Source organism: Gossypium hirsutum, chromosome A10, assembly GCF_007990345.1.
Source record: "Gossypium hirsutum isolate 1008001.06 chromosome A10, Gossypium_hirsutum_v2.1, whole genome shotgun sequence".
NCBI classification, from domain to species: domain Eukaryota; kingdom Viridiplantae; phylum Streptophyta; class Magnoliopsida; order Malvales; family Malvaceae; genus Gossypium; species Gossypium hirsutum.
In genome coordinates this window covers 39811274-39826482 of record NC_053433.1, presented here as the reverse complement: position 1 = coordinate 39826482, position 15209 = coordinate 39811274, and positions in this window count along the sequence as shown.

Sequence of the window (15209 nt, the reverse complement as noted above, 5' to 3'; positions counted from 1 at the left end):
AATTAGAGGTTTTTCCTTATATGTAAAAATTCATTATCGAGTCTAGTTTCATTAGAGACAAACGGCATAGGCATTTAATCCCTGTACATGGAGATATTTAAATCGTAAGGTACAGAGGTCAGTGTAGTCGAACATTGAAACAGGGTAGACTTTAAAAAATAAACTGTACTAATTGGCCCAACCAAAAATTCTAAAAAAATTCCCCCATATAGATATATGAGTCTAGTTTTGGGGAAAATTGACGTAATTGGATTTCGAGTTTCATAACTCAAAATATGATTTTTAAAGAGACCACGATACAGTGGCCAGCTTGCCTGGAACAAAAAAAATAGGGGGAAATAAATGAAGTAAGCCGGTAACACCTCGTGTTCGATTTCCGGTAACGGCCATGAGTTCTGGGTGTTACATGTATGACTGATATTAAGCATGACATTTCTACATACACGTATGATATTATGTTGCATTACATGGGGTGGGATATATGATTTTGGAGGAAGTGTACTGAAAGGCTATAAGCCTATTGCTAGTAGCTCTACTGCAAATACTATTTTTGTAACACCCCAAACCCGGCCCAGACGTTATGGCCGGATCCGACATGTCACATTGAAGTTTTTAAGAAAACCGATGCCTCTTTCAACGTCCTTCTTAGTGTTTTAAAAGATAGTCTTTGCTAAGTTAATAAAGTGAATGGAAGCTGTGCACCAGGTAGGTATCCGAAACAGAGGAGGTGAGCCATGAAGGCTGCTTAAGTACCAAGCTCTTGATTGGGTCCAATCCTAGACATGCCCGCAACCATTGCCACACTTTGGTGCTAGGTTAGGTTTTGAGAAAAACGAGTTGGAATTCATTTAAGTAGATATTTTTGATAAACCGATTAATTGTATCGTTGCGTTATTTTGAAAACAATTATCATTTTGGAAACGTGCCCTAGGTCTAACTCATATTGTTATCAGAAAAATATAGGGTATAAGATAATATAATCCCAGAAAAATAATTAAAATGGCCTTATTACAACCCAAAACCAAATAATAATATTAATAAGATAAAACTTATAAAGAAATAAATCGGCTACTTATTGCAATTAAAAGAAACAAAAACAGTAGTGTGGCCATCTCCGAGTCCCTCGCAGCTCCAAACCATCTAAGCTTAGGGATTACCTGCACAGTTAGAAACGGGGTGAGTTTACGAAAACTCAGTGTGTAACCCCAATAACAAACAAACAGTGAAAACACAGTATCAGTACAATCTGGGCCAAAGCCCTATTTAGTCTTGACATATACTAGGCTGAAGCCTTTCGTTTAACGGTTACTGGGCCGAAGCCTTTTCATAAATCATATCACTGGGCCGAAGCCTTTTCATGTGACACCCCAAAATTTACCCTAGTCGGGAAGTGGTTTCGGGACCGCTAAACCGCGTCATAAAAATAATTAGCTGTCATATTTGATGCTTATTATATGTATATATGCATGTGTGAAAATTCCATGTTTGAATTTTTTTTAATTGAAGGTGAATTTTAGTAAATAGGATCTATGTGAGAAAATCTGGAAATGTGATTGGTTAAATTACAAGGACCTATTAAAGCATGTGGTGAGAATAATGGCTTTGCATGTCAAATACCCCTTCTTTTATACATAGTGGCGCCATGATGGAGCATATATTAGAATAGGTGGTAAGTTTCCATGAAGTGGTCATTATTTTATGTAAAGGAAAGGAAATAATAAAAAGAAATACTAAGGATAATAAAAGAAGTAACAAAAAAACAAAAGGGGGTCATTACCTTGTTCTTCTTAGCCGTACAAGAAGAAGAAAAAGGAGGGGGGGAGCAAAGGCATTCGGCCTTTTGAATGAAGAGGAGGTTAGTAAATTTTGTTAATTTTTCTTTTGAAATAATAGTTGTTTGGGTTAATCATCACGTTTTTCTTACCTAGCCATACTAAAATTTCGAATTTAGAGTGTTGGATGGAGCTTTCGGTTATGGTATGTGTGAGAAGAACTTGATTTTTTCTTACCTTTAAGTTTTGATGGATAAAGAAACAAAAGGTTGTTGATGAAAGAAATTAATGTGTTAAGAGATTATATGAAACTTATTCATGTTTATATATGTTATATGCATTGAAAATGGTTGATGATTTTGGAGGTGATTAGCTTGAATCGGCCATGGTATATCCATAAACACGATCTATGCTTGTTATGTTACTCATGGTTAAAACAATTCGGCTATGACATTCGGCCATGGATGGTTGTATTTCTTTGATGTCATTTTTGATGCTTTAGGGTATTGAGGGTTGATTATAGATGAGGTGAGTTTCTTGATTTAAAATTTGATGGATGTTAAGCTAGTTAGGCAACCAAAGGTTCAATATTTTTGTTATGTGGTCATATGTGCATTTCGGCCATGGTCTTTGCTTGAATATGAGATTTGTAATGTGATTTTCCTAAATTGTCTATGAATTTTTGGTTGTTGATTTCATGGTAATGGTATATTGAATCCATGACTTGAATCCATGAAAATTTAGTAAGGTTGCATTCGGCAACTTGCTTGGAATTAAAAAATTGATGTCTAAGCTTAGGTGATTTCGATGATGATATATATATATTCATAAGTATATTTAGTTGATTCGGCTTTGGTAGTTGCATGAGGTTATTAGCCGAATATACTAACATACATATACATGTGAAATTGGATTGTAAATATTTAGCAAGGTGGTTAAACTAGTTAAATTATTGATTTAGCTCAAGGAGTTAAAGGAGGTGAATCGAGCAAAGGCAAAGAAAAGGTTATCGAGTAGCCGAGTTGGAACCGTCTTACCCAACACGAGGTAAGTCATTAAGCATGTAGTTGGTATTATTTCAATGGTCATAATGTTATGTATTGATGCTGAATGGAATGAATAAATATACATATATATATATATGCATGTACGTATGAGATGATGAAATTGTTGAATGAAAGAAAAGAGGTAAGATGTACTGAGTTGTTGATCTCGGCACTAAACGTGCGGGATAACCATTTATGACCATGAGATTGGCGCTAAGTGCGCGGGATTAAATTGTACAGCACTAAGTGTGCGATTTGACTATGTTGCACTAAGTGTGCGAAATGAATATGATGCACTAAGTGTGCGAATTGACCATGCGGCACTAAGTGTGCGAGTTTGACTATGTAGCACTAAGTGTGCGATTTGATTACGTAGCACTAAGTGTGCGAGTTGATTATGTAGCACTGAGTGTGCGGGCTCAATATACATTCGTGAATCATTATGGACACTATGTGTGCGACACTATTGAGTCGATCGCGGACAGCGGATCGGGTAAGTGTCTTGAGTACATGGCTAATAGGTGCTATGCTTATACTTGGTGTTGAGCTCGGTAAGTTGAACCTATGTGACAACTATACTTGAAGTCACGAACATAAAATTTATCGTAGGATGGGTGAAAGGCCGTTTAGTCGTTTGATTGTAACGAAAATAAATTGATTTATGTAAATGCTTCAATGTCCTATTGATGAGTATATGGATTGTGAATGCATGAATTGATATGAAATTGAATCGATAGGTTGGAGGAACTATGGTATGGTTCGGTATGGATGGAGTAAATTGTCTCATTCCATTTTGTTTCCTCTTGTGATAATGTTATTGATTGATGGTAGTGCATTGCTTATGACTTACTGAGTTATAAACTCACTCGATGTTTCCTTGTCACCCATTATAGGTTGCTTGGACTCATCTATTTTTTTTGCGGGGTCGGGCCGTCATCGAAGTCATCACACCGGATAGCAAGTTTTGGTACTTTCTTCTTAGTTGGCTTAGAAGAACATTTTGGCATGTATAAGCTATTACGTTGTGTTTGAATTTTGGCATGTAAACTTTAAGCCATGCGAAAATGGCACGAATGTTCGATTGAGTTGGATCAAGGGTAGGCATGAGATGGACTCAGTTACTTTCGTAACAGATGCTGGCAGCAGCAGTGTCATGAGATTGAAAAATCACTAAAAATAGTAGGAGTGGAATTAATTGATGAATAAATTATGTAATCGAAGCTCGATGAGTCTGCTTTCATGAGGAAGTAACGAAAAGATCATATGGGCAGTATATTAAGAGAAAATCAGATTATAGTGGGACAGGGCCAGAACGGTTTCTGGATTCCCTGATCCGACTTTGGAAATTCATTACAAATTAACCAGAGATAATTAGGGGTCGTACCATATATGTACAGATTCCTCTCTGAGTCTAGTTTTCATCGAAACAAACGGCATCAGTATTGAAGCCCCGTGTAGGGAGATATCCAAGTCGTAATGGGCAAAGGTCAGTGTAGTCGATCCCTGCAACTTGGGAGACTTTGACTAATAAACTGTACTAATTGGCCTGACCAAAAATTCTAGAAAAAAATACATAGATGGGAACATGAGTCTAGTTTCGGGGAAAAATTACGAAACTGATTTTTGAGTTACGAAACTCAAGATATGATTTTTAAAACGACTAGTACACAGATTGGGCAGTGTCTGGAAAATAAATTTTGTAAGGGGTTAAAGTCAGTTAACACCTCGTGTTCGACTCCGGTATCGGTCTCAGGTTCGGGGTGTTACATTTCATAAATCATATCACTGGGCCAAAGCCTTTACTGTAAACGGTATGGCCCTTAGGCCCATTTCAATATCACATGTAATGTCAATGGATGTATGCAAGCCCATTTCAATATCACATGAAATACCAATGAATGTATGCAAGCCCATTTCAATATCACATGAAATACCAATCAATGTATGCAGGTCTATTTGGGGAGACTACTCAACCCACCATCCGCTACTCTCCACCCATACCAACCAAGCTCTCCATGTGGGGAATAACTCAACCCACCCAACCAAACTCTCTACTGGCAGCATAGCTGCTTTATCATATAACTGGAGGCCTAGCCTCTTTTAATAACTGGGGCAAAGCCCTTTTTGATAAACTGGGCCAAAGCCCTTTTCGGTAAACTGGGGCAAAGCCCTTTTCGGTAAACTGGGGCATAGCCCTTTTAGCACTTCCACCATTTATAAAACCTAACCCATGCAACATGTCATGTATGCAGAATGTCATGCCCATATTTGAATCAAACAATCACAGTCAAGTCATTCATATCACCAACATATATTCACAATCAAATCCATCAACCACACAGTCCAAGTCAGTCACTTGCCACAAGGGCAAAACAGTCATTTTTCACATTATAAGGGTAATTTCGTAATTTTACCAAATATCAGGGTTTTCCATGTTCATCAACAATTATCAATATTTTTGAGTGTTTAAACAATGATCTTTAACCCACTTTATCAAACTCGGGCTTTTGGGCCCAAAACCTCTAATGGGTCCTACGAATGCAGATTTAGCCCGTTAAGCCAACATAATCCAAATTTTACAACAGTACTAACCGTGTTAACATGCAACTTTTCCAGATTCCATTTTCTATGAGTTATACCCAAATGGGACTGATTCTAGCCCATTGAGGCCCAACTTACCATCGTGCAGAAAATTGAGTTCTTACTTATTCCATCGATCCAAACACCGACATATCGTATTTATCGCATCTATACCCAAACGCAACATTACAAGTTCCTGAAATACCGGTATTTTAGCATTTTGGCTTCTCAGCAAATATTAATCTAAGCTATTACGAGGGTTAGTACACACCTGTTACGGGTTGAAGTTAAAACTTTTCCAAAATCAATTGCCTACGATAACCACCACCTGTCACTCAAACTTAACTAATCCAATATCAATATATGTAATCCTAAACACATCAGTCATACGGAACACAAGGGCATATTCATCATTTTACCATACAGGGGTATTACTATCACTTTACCCTACAGGGGCTTTACGGTCACTTTACCCTACAAGTGCTTTACGGTCGCTTTACCTAATAGGGGTATTTTAGTCATTTCATCTTACAAGGGTGTTTTGGTAAATCTACAAACCAAGGGTATTTCAGTAATTTTGTAAACCAATGGTATTTCTATAATTTTTAGAAAGTCAAGGGTATTTCTGTAACTTTGTAAATTAGGGGTATTTTGGTAATTTTACAAATTAAGGGTATTTCGGTAATTTCACAAACCAGTGGTATTTTGGTAATTTTACAAACTAGGGGTATTTTGGTAATTTTACAAACCAAGGGTATTTTAGCAATTTTACAGACCAGGGTATTTTGGTAATTTTACTGATCGAGGGTATTTTGGTAATTTTGTAAACCAAAGGTATTTTAATAATTTTGTAAATCGAGGGTAAAATAGTAATTCTATAAATCAAGGGTAAAACAGTAATTTTATAAATTGAGAATAAAACGGTAATTCTGTAAATCGAGGGTAAAACGGTAATTTTGTAAGTCGAGGGTAAAATGGTAATTCTATAAATCGAGGGTACTTTGGTAATTTTACAATTTGAGGGCATTTTAGTAATTTGGTAAACTAAAGTATTCTAAATAGGGATAACAATACGAATGGGCCTAAAGCCTATTCTCGGCCCAAATGGGCCCACACGCTCGTGTGACCCTTTTAGCCCAAATCTAGCCACAGATATGAGATTCACCTAGCCTAGTCTAATATTTACTACACAATCAAACAACTTATCCAATTGGGCTCGTAGGCCCATTGGGCCCACATGACCCCTTTCGGCCCATTGCAGCCCGAAGTAGCCATCCTACAGCTAGAGTAGCGAGAAAATACACACCTGATTGGCGACTGGAGTTAATCCACGCTCTGAGCACTCTTAGCCGACGCCCAACCCAAACGAGCACGCCATACAGCGAAAGCGATCAGCCAAGAAAGGTACCTTTACTCTCCTCATGGTTCCTTCTATTTAAAGCCATCTTCGCATCCACTCTTATGTTAGTTTCCCGATGTGGGATCCCTCCAACATCAGAGTTTAAATTCAACACCAACTCTTGCCGCCCCCTGTTAGCAAAATAAATGCTCCTTGCTTGCTATGGGATTCGAACCCATGCCTCCCCTCAGATGCTCCACACGCTACTTGCCACTAAACCACAAGGCTTTTTGTGTCATATTTTATCCACAATTAATTATAAGGTCTAAAGGCCAAAGTCCAGGTTCCCTAAAAAAAACCAAAATAAATTGCAAGAGCCAAGGCTTGAACCCAGGCTCCCATACAACCTTAATGACGCCACAACCACTAAACTACATGCTTCCTTGTGTCATTTATTTACCACAATAATTTAAAAGGCCCTCGTCCAAGCATCTAGGTTTTTTTCACTTAATACCAAAATTTTTGATAAAGCCCAAGTTTAAACCCAAGATTTCTCCAACACTTCTCAAAGCCATTAACCACTAAAGCAAACATTTAATTGTTTCATTTCATTGCACAATTAAATCCCTATATACAACCTCCTTACGGACCCCCACTCAAGGCCCAATACTTCTAGGCCCAAATTCGGGGTGTTACAGTTTTAGAATCGAAATCGGTACGACTTGGTGTGTAGGGCTAGGTGGGTCGATTTTATCCCCACATGGTGTGTAGGGCTAGTATGGAAATAGTGTGTAGCGGTTGGATTGGGTAGGATTCTTTGTTTGCATACTGTACTGAAATGGACTAAGGCCCAAACTGCCTTTGTTACTGAAATGGGGTCAGGCCCAGACTGATACTGTTACTGAAAAAGGGGCTAAGGCCCTAACCGGAACTAACAGCCCTAGGCCCAGATTGCGTTTACACTAATTGGTTGTTATTTTTGGACTTCACACACTAATTTTTCGTAAACTCACATCTGTTATCTGTGCAGGAAATCCCCAGGCTTAGACAGATCGAAGCGACGGAGGACTCGAAGGTGCCCACTCGACGTAGTTAATATATTTAATATACTATAATTTAGATTTTTATTTGATATTGGGTTTTCGTTATGTAATAAGGCCTTTTAAAGTTTATTTTATTTTGGGGATTTAATTACTTTAATTTTTACCTATTAGTAATAGTACTCGAATTTTCAAGAAAGCTCAAACCAATGTTTTTCTAAAAACATCATGCTTACGCCATACGTTTTATAAGCTTCCGCAACAAATGTTTCAAAATTTGAGAAACTAGAATAATTTATATTTTGCTTAAACAACTTTAGTTTTCACAAGGAACTAGTCATTCTAACCCTTTCATTTAGAATCTAAACAAGTTTTTATGAAAAATAGATTTCTGTCAAATTTGTGTTTTGGAAAAACACTCCAATGTCACATCACAGATTCGGCCGTAACGTCTAGGCCGGGTTTAGGGTGTTACATGAATTGAACCGATTCAAATTATTTGTTTGTGATAATGACTAAATTAAATAGATCTAAAAATATGATATTTGTTATAATTGTGAAATTGAGTTCAATTAGTGATGACTTATGCTGTCATAATTTGATCGTTGACTCAGCATCTAGTGACAATTTTGAACTCAACCATTGGTGATATGATCATTTTGGTCTTGGCATGTACCTAGGAAGTCTTTTAGTTATAATGTTCATTTTATACCTTGATGGTCTTGCTTATTATGTTTTAAGTGTTTATATATGTAATATGAGAAGGTAATGGTATTTGGTTGATAATTTTTTAGATTGCTTGAATTGTATGCTTAATATCCTTATGGTTGAGAGAAATGTCTTGTTATGCAATATGTTTTTGGTTGATGCTTAGATATGGAAGGATGTATGGTATGATTTGATATATGTGATGTTTGAAACATGAGGTTGATTTGAAGGATAGTCGCACTTGAGTACGTGATAGTGACAGTTCCATATAATGTTAATTAATTGGTATGGTTGAGCATATTCATTTTGGTTGTTTTGAATTGCAAATTTAGCTGCCTTTGTGGGCATATTGGTTAAGCACTTAGGTTGAATGGCATATGCATGTTTTGACATGATTTGGTGTGTTTTGAAATGGGTATTTATAGATGCAAATGGTATGGCTTGGCATCCAAGCAATGATATGTGAAATGGCTTGAATCTGAAGTTATTTTATGTGCACACGGTCTATCATACAGTGTGTGTCCCAGACAGTCACCCTACATGGTCGTGTGACCAATTTATTTTTGGTTCAATTTTGTTCACACGGCCTCAAGGAGTTCCATGGTCTAGCGACACGACCATGTGACCCTATGTTTGAATTGTACACACTCTGACCACAAGGTCATGTTCTTGAGTCACACAGGCCGAGCCCTATCACACAGCTTGGCGACACGATTGTGTGACCTCAATTTCACACGATTTTCTCGCAAGGCCATGTGACCCATCCATACGGTCTCAACCCATCCACAAGGCCTCAAGACATAGCCGTGTATCCTCTATTTTCAAATTTTTCCTAACTTTTTTGTTTTTTATTCAAATTTATCCTTTTTTAATATTGAATTGTTCTTAAGCTTTCGTATGCTCGATATAAACCCAAAATAGATTGAATAGAATGATATACTTGCTTGCATGTGATGAATTGATATTTATTTGAAATTTTGATAAATAAATTGCATGCAATTGTTTGATAATTGTTCGTAGCGTTCTATTACTCGGGTCCAACAAACGGACTGAGTAAGGGGTGTTATCCTTTTAGAGGGTAAGAATACTTACCTTACAAAACTATAAAGTAAAGAATACCACACACATGGAAGTAAGAAAGAACTCACCAGAAGTATAGCAAAGTCTATATAGTAAGTCCTTTTCCTTTGTCAGTCAGACCTTCAATAGCTTCTTGAGCTAAAAATAGGGATAATTCAACATATCATATCACTACTCTATTGAATCTAAACATGCATGCAACAAACATCAACATTAAACCCAAAAATTAGGAAGTTTTCTTCCTTACACACCAATCTAAAACTTATGTATGCAAAATAAAAAATAAGTAAATAAATTCAAAAATAACCTAGGGTTCATTAGAATTTACCAGTAAGATAAAAAAAATGTCTAAGTTAGCTTACTACAGCGAACCAAACTTCAGAGAAGTTTTTTGGACTTTTGGTTTTCAAAAAGTGCAAAGAAAATCAAAGAGGAAGATGAATACAAAGAAAACGTAAAGATTTTCGGCGAAGGAACTGCTATCCTTATATACTTCAGCACGAAGACAAGGTTTAGTGGAAAAATTAGAAACCTCCACTAACACTCTTGATTCTCGTGATTAAGTGCAGTTATTGTAACAACCTGATTTCAGTGAAATCGGAGCAGTAGTTTTGGGACCAAAAATTTGATGTAAAAATATTTATTTTATTATTGTTTTAATGTCTACAGCATGTTAGTATTACCGTATAAAAATTTTATTAAGAAATTTTACTGTTTGCATGCTTAATTCGATAAAAAGGACTAAATCATAAAAGGTGCAAAAGTGCAGTTCTAGTAGCTAAAGGTATTAAATGGCTATAGAACTTTAAAGTATGAGTCCTTAAATGGTAATTAGACCACTAGTATTATTAGTGGACAAATATGTATACTTATTTAATGGTTTTAAAGGTTACTATTTAAGGTTAAAGTTGTAATTATAAACTAAGTAAAATAATGAAAACAAAAATATCATCTTGTTGGTTCATCTTTTTGCACTAAAAATAAGAGTGAAAAACTCCATGGAAGGAGCTTGTGTATTCAGCTAGGGTTTTCTAAATCATGTAAGTGAATTTCAGTATCGTTTTTAATTATTTATATGTTTTTGGAGTCGTTGTAGCTTAATCTAGCTAGCCTAGGGACTAATTTGCAAAAAATGTTAAAATATTTAAGTTTTTCCATGAATAAATCTATGTTTTTGTGAAGTTTGATGACAGAATATAAAACCTTGTTGATAGATAAACAACTTTTGTTAAGGGATTTTTGATGAATTTGTCAATTAGGATTGAATTGTAAAATGTGAAATGTCCATGGTGTAATTTGTGAAATAATCAAAATTTGGGGCTGTTAGGAGCTTGTATGAAATTCAGCTAGGCTTAGGTAGGGGTGAAACTGCATGAATTTCATTTTACGAGTTAAGGACTAAATTATAAAGAAATTAAAATATTAGGGGTAAAAGTGTAATTTTTCAAATATGTGAATTTGGATTGAATTGAATGGAATAGTTATTAAATTGGTTCAATGTATTTATTTAGATCAAGATAAACCTCAACCAGATTTAAATCGAGGGAAGGCGAAAGTTGCGATTAGTCGATCATACTCCGACGTGCTAGTTGTCGATGTAAGTTCATAATATTAAATTGTATAATTAAAAATTTCATATATATATTGGTATTTTATAAATAAGTAGTTAATTGTTATGTAATTATACCTGAATGCACATACGTGCCCTTGTTGTACTTCGGTACCTTTGAATGCACATACGTGCCCCTGTTGTACTTCGGTACCCCTAAATGCACATACGTGCCCCTATTGTACTTTGGTACCCCTGATTTGCACTTACGTGCCCTTGATTATATTTTAGTAAATTCAATCATGTAAAATAAGTTTTTTATTCAAATAATGTTAATTTAATTAATTTTCTATGTTCTTACTAAGCATCATAAGCTTATACGTGTTTGTGTGTTGTTTTGTAGATCACTTTTGCGGACTTTTGACAAATCGAATCTTTGGCTCACACTATCCATAATAGTTGTTTTTGGTACAATGATGAACTACTAAGTTACGTGTTTAGATACTTTGTTTTCTAGGTTTTGTATATATAAATCTTTTGACTTGATATAACGTTATGAAGGCAAACACTTGTGAATGGTTTTAATTTTTGATGAATTAAGTTGTTATGTTAGCATATACATGTATTTGGAGCTTGAATGGTGGAAGATGGAATGGTAGTTAAAATGTATGCTATGTATTGTTCTTAGATATGTTTGAATGTGGTTATTTTGGTTTATTAGTTGTAGTTGTTATACACATGGCTGTTTGTGCTAATGCTTTGTTAATGGATATTAAATGGCCAAATTGGTATAATGAGTGTGACTATAATATGTCAACATGGAGGTAATTGTTGGTATGAATTTAGTTACAAATTATATGTTTTGTGCTTAATGTATGCAACCATTAGGTACATGTTGGATTTGTGATTGAGGTGCCCTTTGGGCATATTGATTATATGAATATTTTCTATATTGATTTATCTTAGTTTTGCATGTTTTAAGTGCAACTTAAAAGGCTTGTGTATTGTGGTAAATTGTTTGTAGGTATGGAAATGGCTTGGAAATAGTCTATTTTTTGTCCACACAGCCAGAGAGACGGGCATATGTCTCAGCCATATGTGACACACGGCCATGCAATACGGTCATGTGTCCCCTGTAGCTTTCAAAGGGTTTCAAGTTAGGCAGTTACACAGCCTAGCACATAGCCCGACACATAGGCGTGTGAGGCCATTTCAAAGGGTACATAGCCTGACACATGGGCGTGTGATTGGCCGTGTGACCAAGTCAGAGAGTTACACGGGTTGGGACACGACCGTGTGTCCCTATTTCGAATGCCCACATAGCCTAAGACACGGGCATGTGTCTCAGCCGTGTGAGTCACACGACCATTGAACTCACACACTCCTGACTTGTTTCTAATATGTTTTTAGGGCCTCAAGGGCTCAAATAAGGGACAATATGTATACCTTTGTTTGGCTTTGTTATGGTTAACAATGTGAATTAAATGTTTTAAATTTTTTATTTTTTTGAACTATAATATCTGGTAATGCTCTATAACCCTATTTTAGTGACAAATAGGGTTAGGAGTATTACATTTATTGGTATCAGAGCTTCGGTTTAGTCGATTCTAGGACTACCATAGCGAAATAAGAATTAGTATATACATGCCACATATACATGTGATAGTGTGATACTTTTGATCCGTTCAAATAATTTGTTTCTTATAGATTCAAGATGTCAACAGAATCAAATCGAGCTATAATTAATGAAGTTGAAAGTAATGTTCAAGCTTTGAATCCTAAGGCAAGTAACAATGCTCCTATTCCACAACCTGTTGGTGATGAAATGAAAAATATGTTTGTGGGAATGATGAACAATACTTCAATGACTTTAATGAAGCAAATATGGTCACTCCACCTCCTGCACCCGTATTGTGCCTCCTTTGGCACCCCTGAACACTACCACTCTGTACCTGTGATGGTTATTTAGGTAACCATAGATAAGATTCGAAAATGTGGAGTTGAAATGTTCAAAGGTACGGTTGATGATGATCCTTCAAAAGTCGAGTATTGGCTAATAAACACAAAGAGAGTTTTTATAGAATTATTATGCACCCGTGAAGATTGTTTGAGATGCCAGTGTCCCTACTAAAAGATGAGGCATATCTATGGTGGGATACCTTAAGCATGATGGTATCGGATGATCATTGGGATTTCTTCCAGAATGAATTCAAGAAAAAGCATGCTAGTCAGTTGTTTATCGACTGGAAAAAGAAAGAATTTCTCAAATTAAATTAAAGAAACCTGACTGTAGCTGAGTATGAACAAGAGTTTGTGCAACTAAGCAAGGATGCTCGTAACATCGTATAAACTAAGGAGGAAATGCGTATCATATTTGAAGATGGGTTGAACAATGAGATTCAGTTAGCTGTAGCAGCATTAAAGTTACGAGAATTTGTAGAACTTTCTGAGCGAGCAGAGAAGGTTGAAGAGATTTGTAAAAGCAAACGACAATCAGATTCAAGATTTAGAGATTATAACAAGAAAGGGTCATTCAAGCTTGCTTAAATGTCTCCATCAAAGAAATTTTGAAATGGCACAAGTCAGTTAGCCGCTTCTTCAGAGTTTGTTAACCGAGAGAAACCAAGACAAAGCAATTTCCAGTCAGTCAATGCTCCAACGGTAAGTGTTGGATGTGTAAGAAACGTGGAGAGAATCGTTCCAAAGTGTGATGACTGTAATAAAAGACATTTTGGTGTGTGGCGATCAAAATCGGAAGCTTGTTTTTGTTGTGGATCTACTGACCACTTTCTCCATAATTGTCCTGAGAAGCAAAGTGATATCGGGAATCAATCAAATAAGCTTTAAGCAACTTCTTATAGGGGAAGAAGTTCTGGAAATGCTAGAAATACTACTCCCAGTTGAGGAAAGAATTGTGAGATAAACAAACAGTCCGAAGTGAGAACACCGGCTAGAGCATATGCAATTCGGGCTCGAGAAGAAGCTACTGCTCCAGATGTTATTGCAGGTATTTTTGCCCTCTTTGATATTAATGTATATGCATTGATTGATCCTAGATCAACTCATTCGTATATATGCACTACATTAATAGCAAAAGGAAAATACTTGTTGCATTCACTTAATATTGTAACAGCCTGGTTTTAACTAAATCGGAACAGTGGTTTTGGAACCACAAATCTGAGGTCGTAAATTTATTTTAATATTATTTTTGGTGTTTACAGTATGTGAATCTATATGTGTGAAAATTTCGTAAGCTAATTTTATCGTTTAATAACTCAATTTGAGAAAAAGGACAAATTTGCGTAAAATGCAAAAGTTGCATTCCACTTGTTAAAAGTGATTAATTGTCATGGCTTATTAAATAAAAAATCCTTACATTGTAATTAGACCATTGATAGTGGAAATTGTCATAAATGGGCATCCATTAAGTTGTTTTTAAATGGTGAAATTAAGGTTAAAATTGTAAAATGGTTATTAAATGATAATTGAAGTAAAACAAAACCAAATGTTCATCTTTATTCATCTTTTTGACTAAAACTAAGGAAAGAAATAAGGGTTGGGAAGCTTTCATGCATTCGACCATCTTTAAGCTTGAGTGTAAATTTGTTTTAGCTCGATTTTTGATGATTTCTATGTTTTTGTGATCGTTGCTTTGTGTTCTAGCTAGCCCATGCTTCAATTTTTGAAAGTGTTAATGATTTTGAAAGTTACCATTGATGAATGCTTGAGTTCTTGAATGTTGGATGATGGAAAATGAGTATTTGTTGATAGATTATTATGTTTTATAAAGTGATTTTTAGTAAAATTTCATAAAAGGGATTAATTTGTGAAAAGACGAAAATTTGTGGTTAAATGTGTGAAATAAATGAAAATATGGGCTTGTATGAAGCTATATGAAATTCGGCTAGCATGAAATTAGAAAGAAATTGTGTAATTTATGATTTTGTGAAATAAGGACTAAATTGCAATAAATGTGAAATTATAAGGGTTAATGGTAAAACTCCCCAAATTGTGTGCTTTGGATGAAATTGAACGAATTGAGGAATAAAATAGTTAATTTTGAATTTATATAGATCCTGAAAGAAAGAAATCGGA